This window comes from Cynara cardunculus, unplaced genomic scaffold, assembly GCF_001531365.2.
Source record: "Cynara cardunculus var. scolymus isolate 2C unplaced genomic scaffold, CcrdV1 Un_Scaffold_430, whole genome shotgun sequence".
Taxonomy (NCBI): domain Eukaryota; kingdom Viridiplantae; phylum Streptophyta; class Magnoliopsida; order Asterales; family Asteraceae; genus Cynara; species Cynara cardunculus.
In genome coordinates, this window is record NW_020200578.1 from 15098 (window position 1) to 20918 (window position 5821).

General features: G+C 35.7%; 1 long non-coding RNA gene across 2 annotated transcripts; it reads right to left on the minus strand.

The window, feature by feature from the left end:
- Positions 1-3615: 3615 nt before the first annotated feature.
- On the minus strand, positions 3616-5572 carry LOC112501681. 2 transcript variants are annotated; one of them, XR_003067550.1, is made up of 3 exons: positions 5437-5572; positions 3828-4306; positions 3616-3666 (listed from the first exon to the last, which is right to left on the minus strand). It is a non-coding gene; the product is annotated as an uncharacterized LOC112501681 (long non-coding RNA). The 2 variants fall into 2 exon arrangements; XR_003067551.1 differs by lacking the exon at positions 5437-5572 and having other exon boundaries at positions 3828-3973; positions 4250-4358.
- Between the last annotated feature and the right edge of the window lie 249 nt (positions 5573-5821).

Consider the following 5821-nt stretch of genomic DNA (forward strand, 5'->3'; position numbering starts at 1 on the left):
TATAAAGATAGTATACATATAGGTAAACAATAGATAAATAAAAGGGATATAAAAGTAACATGAAGATACACTAAAATATTTATAAGTCACTAACAACAATAGATAAATAAAAGGGATATGTAATTAATACGAAGATACACTAAAATATTTACAAGTCAATAACAACATTCATAGTGCATGCATCATCTAGTTTTTCTATGTTCATTTTTCCCTGAAAGATCTAAAAGAGGAATATAGTAAAAGAATTACAATAAGATCTGATTTAATACAACCATAAATAGGAACTATTCTCCAAATTTCCACCATTTTATCTTCGATACTCATCCCAACCAAGCTTCTATTAGATATGTTTTGATGCACCCATTAAAGCACACACTTTCTTTATCAACCAGAAAATCAAAACCTGATAAAGCCCAAAATTCAGCTCAGTAAACAACAGATAAAACACAATGCCTTGAATTTTGATTAAAATCATCAATTATGCAAACCAGCAGACCAACATATGCAACAAATGGGCAAACACAGGTAATAAGAAATAGCAGACCAAAAGATGGGAAAATTAGGAGAAAGTCAGTCCCAAAATAAGAAACCAGAATAATAGCAAGAAAACACTAATCAGATCTGATCAAAATAAACCAAATCAGCCAATGTTAAGAGAAGATGGAGTTAGAAACTCCTAGTGAAAGAATCTAGTACTATTCAACATATAAAAACCTTTCATATCGAAAGACTAACCACTATAGCATACATGTGTAAACTTTCCAATATCTTCACACAAATAGAAAGATAGATGGACTGGTGTTTCAATGTGATCAAAGTCGGTAAGAATTGAACCTCAAAACCTTTTTGTGATAGCCGCCTGCAAAATACAACACCTAAATTGAGAAGCAAGACATAATACTAAAAGTCCAAAACCTATAAAAAGATGATGCAATAACTTACATATTGGAGATTAACTCTTACTCAATCTACAAACCATTTAGTTGAAACATTAACACACGGAAAAGGTTATTTTCTTTCATCAAGGTTGAAGTAACAGTAAATATTAATCGTATAATTGTAGTCGTGTGAACCTTATTTTTCTTGCTAACACCAACCATATAAAAACTAAACATTTATAATTATACATATATAACCTTATTTGGCTTTAATCGTTCAAGAACAGATCTAGGGATAGAATCAATAAATAAGTTTAATTATATACTAAGGGGCCGTTTACAAAACGCTTACCCGGTATGTACTTACTGGGTAATTTTCCTCACTGGATGAACATGGCAAGGGTCAAGAATCTTATCCGGTAAGAGCGATGATAAGGATGAAGATTCTTACCCGGTAAGTGAGCGATGATAAGGATGAAGAGTCTTACCCGGTAAGTGAGGGTGACGACTCAATAGATAGCAACTAAAAAGTAATCAATAGAAAAATCGATTCCGAGATGGAAAACTAATTACCTCTATTGATCAATTTCGGTAGGTGGAGACTGAAGCAAGAAAGCAATCTACAAGCACCTGATATCAAATACAAATCAACCAAATAAGAAAATGCTTTCAGAAGACAGAAAATCATAAATTTAATATCTATATCAGCTGCAATATCCATGTAAATTTAATAGCAAGTTTAACATAGCACAACAGAGAACCTTATTACAATTTACAGCCTAATGCTTTAACTAACTACATATCTAGAAAGTAAAAAACAAGTTGTTGTACACCTGGAATAATGAGTACTCAACATATGCATATATAAGTGGATTGTGGTCGAATACTCAACATTTTAGCGATATAGTAAATTAATAAACACATTTGAATTCCTCCTAAGGAAACCAAGCAAATAGGACTTCAATATCTTCTTCTTGACTTCTTTGACAACCATAATAAGTTCACGTTATAAAATTTGGAAACTCGAGAGAAAAGACCTCTTAAACGAGAATGAAAAAAACATGAAAGTAGGTTGATTCAACATACAAAATAAATGTTCCTATGAAAACACATGAGAAGTTTCACATTATAAGAACTTAGAGCAGCAAAACCTAAAGGAATTCAAGTTAAAAATTATTTACTTGCACATTAACATCATTGCAAATAAGTTGGTGTTAATTAGGAACGAAAAGGGATAAAATGAGGATTTTTGATAGCTTTACGAGACTATGGTATTTCAAGCATGTATAACTTGTCCGAGCTCGGATATAAGTTATTCAAGATGATATGGAAAGCTAACAAACAGCCCCACAACTTTTAAGTTTTGAGTTTCTGCAGATTTGGGCTGCTTCTAAGACGAAATTGATGTCGAAGGCGGGAAAGAGCTGCTGGACATCAGCTGACAGTAGCCATAGTGGCAGAATCAAGAACTTTAATGTGTTGCTCTTGCGCAAATCGATTGCAAGCTTGTCAAAAAAGAATTTGAAAAAAGAAGTGGATACCTCAAATCGATACCTCAAATTGATAGGAAGAGTATAAATCGTAAACTACACAAAACCACACAAAACTTAGAATTATCAAGAGTATGAATTGATAGAAAATTACAGAGCACTACACATTTAATTAACACCGGATTCATTGTTGTGTATTTCCATCGGAAGAAAAAATTAATTTTGACTTCTACAATTCCTTTATGTGTATACACAGATCTTGGTGTATTTCTCTTGCTCATTTAACCTTGAGTAGATTGTATGTAAAGATAGGGACCATACTCAGGGGCCGTTTACCAAACACTTATACGGGTAAGTGCTTAACAAGCTACATCACCTCACAGGATGAATATGGTAAGGAACAAAAATCTTACCCGGTAAGAGCGAAACAAGGACCAAGAGTCTTACCTGGTAAGTGAAGTCGATGACTCTTACCATGGTGAGCACTTACTGGGTAAATTGTTGCATACGATGTTGTTTTGGTAGACTAAAATCTTACCCGATAAGTAAATAATGGTGTTAAATTTTACCGGTAAGCACTTATCGGGTAAGTGTTTGGTAAACAACCCCTCATTTAACTTCCAAAAAATTGAAACTAAATTTAAGCAGTTTTAATCAGATTACTGGACAATTTTTGATGGTTGGATGGCAGTCTTGTGGGCTCTAAGTACTTGTCTACACCACATCTAGTTTCAAAAAAGCAACCAACACATTTCATGGTTTGGAATACCCATTTTCTTTGGGGGGAGTGTGTGTGCAGTCTTTATTCATGTATGGAAGAGTGTAGAGACGAAAATAATATTGATTTCAAGAAGACAACTAATACTAATCGGTAGAAAAATCAATTTCAAGAAAGCAACTAATACTATATTACTCAATAGAAAGCAACAAAAAAGTATTCGATAGAAAAATCGATTCCAAGATGGAAAACTAATTACCTCGATCGATCAATTTCGGTAGGTGGAGACTGAAGCAAGAAACCAATCTACAAGCACCTGATATCAAATACAAGATAGTATCGATTAGCTTAATTTAATGTGTTCTTACAACTTACTTACTTGGAAACAACGATTAATTGGCAATGAGCCTCCAATAAATTAGCCGATAGTTTTGAAAAAACTGTACCAAACAATGAATATGTATCTAATTCATATGTTTAAACAATTATTGGCCAAAAGGGAGAGTATATACATATACCTTGTTCAGGTACAATTAACAGCCATCCTGGCAGCCCTTGCTTCGTATGTACATGCAGGAACCTAATACAATCCACAATGATAAAAGAAAAACCGGATATCAGGAATTAATAACTCAACTGTTGCACTGGTTATTAAGGTTGCAATACATGCATGGGCCTCGGGTAACAATGAGAAATCATTAGCTTCACATCTATGTATAACCAACGATTTTAACCACTCACCAACAAATCTCATGGCATAAATGTCTGACATGAGGTAGATGTCTATTACATGTATCTCATGTTGTTGATAGTCTCAAGATTATTCAGGGGATAAAGAACACGACATCATCAATGAGGCCATCTAGAAGGACAAATTATACCAAAACCTGCAATAAAACATGCCTTTGTATCAGCAATAGGAGATACAGTTGCCTCCTTTGTGAAAAAAAAAACAGTTCTATCGACAAAGAAACTACTTCCTTCAACATAGAATCCACCAACAAAAGAATGTAAAATAAATCCCATWTCATAAAAAGATCTAGAGGGAATCAAACATAGTGAAATAAATAATCTTAATCAATGAAACATTAACAATAAAAGACCAAGTTTAAGAACTTACATAATCCTCAAAAAGAGACTGATATGATGTTCCAGCTAGATACATTTACATATCAGGGTGACAGAGGCTTAGTGAAAAGCCATCCTTTGAAGTTGGGTACCTGAGGAAAATAAACCCATAACAAAATCTATAAAGCAATGAAGCATATGAGAAAAATAAACCCATAAAAAATCTATAAACCAATTAACCATATGAGGAAAATAAACTCATAAAAAAACTATAAACCTATAAGTCACTACAGACCATTGAAGCAATGTAGTACACTGCAGACCATTAAAACATGTATTTGGCATCCTCGCAACAAACATATGCTAATTGCAACCTCATCGTGTGTGTTGTAGACTTCATGTTGCAGACCTCAATGGTCAATCGTTGAAAATGATTCATCACAATAAAGGTTTGTTGGGTCAGCAGACTCGGTGTTCCCTCGGCAGGTCAAATCCTCGTCCTTAAACCCACCGCTCCTGTAGCAATGCAGGAGCATCCCACATCGGTGAGGCTAGGGAGTCTTCTCTTCCTTATAAGAAAGTGGGAGTCTTCTCCTACCAGTGACGCGTTTTAGAAAACAAAACCGTGAGGGGTTGTTGCCGTACGGGTAAACCCCGGGGCAGCCCAGAGCGGACAATATCACGTGGGCGGCTCCCTAGTGCAGTTACCGGTCCAACAATTCGTATCAGAGCTAGGGCCGCACTAATGTGGGGGGGGGGGAATGTTGGGTCAGCAGACTCGGTGTTCCCTCGGCAAGTCAAATCCTCGTCCTTAAACCCACCGCTCCTGTAGCAATRCAGGAGCATCCCACATCGGTGAGGCTAGGGAGTCTTCTCTTCCTTATAAGGAAGTGGGAGTCTTCTCCTACCAGTGACACGTTTTAGAAAACAAAACCGTGAGGGGTTGTTGCCGTGCGGGCAAACCCCAGGGCAGCCCAGAGCGGACAATATCACGTGGGCGGCTCCCTAGTGCAGTTACCAGTCCAACAAGGTTAAATTTAAGTCAAACTCAGAACACCAAGAACCAAACACAATTTAAATTTAGGTCAAACTCTTACCTAAAGATGGAGAAAGTCGAATATGAGATTAAAAATTGAAGAATGATGGGAACAATTGATCGATGGGAACAAAAGTGAAATCGATCGATGGAGAGAAAGATGAAGACAAAACTAATTACCTTGAATGTAAGTGAAAGGGAAGGAAGATGAACAATTGATGGATCGAGAATGTAAAAACTAATTACCTTGAATGCAATCGTTAGATGAGCGATGGATAGAGAAAGGATTCAGCAACCTAACTATAATTTTTTGAATCGTCCAAAGCGTGAAGGCATGGAGAATGAAAGAAGAAAACAGAACCAAATGAAATGGGAACATTGGAAGTCTGATTTTGATTTTGGGAGGCTGAAGAGGCACATTGATGTATGATGTGGGAGGATGAAGAGGCATATTAGGAGGATGAATCGACACTCATGATTTTTTTATGTGGGTTTTTCAACAGGTGCAGATTATTATGTATGTAACTTTGGATTAAGTGATGCAGTTCTTCAAAAAAACATAGATTATGCTTGTGGAAATTTAAACAAATAATCGGTCAAATCAAACTTTTGTAAAATAAGGCTTTCAGAT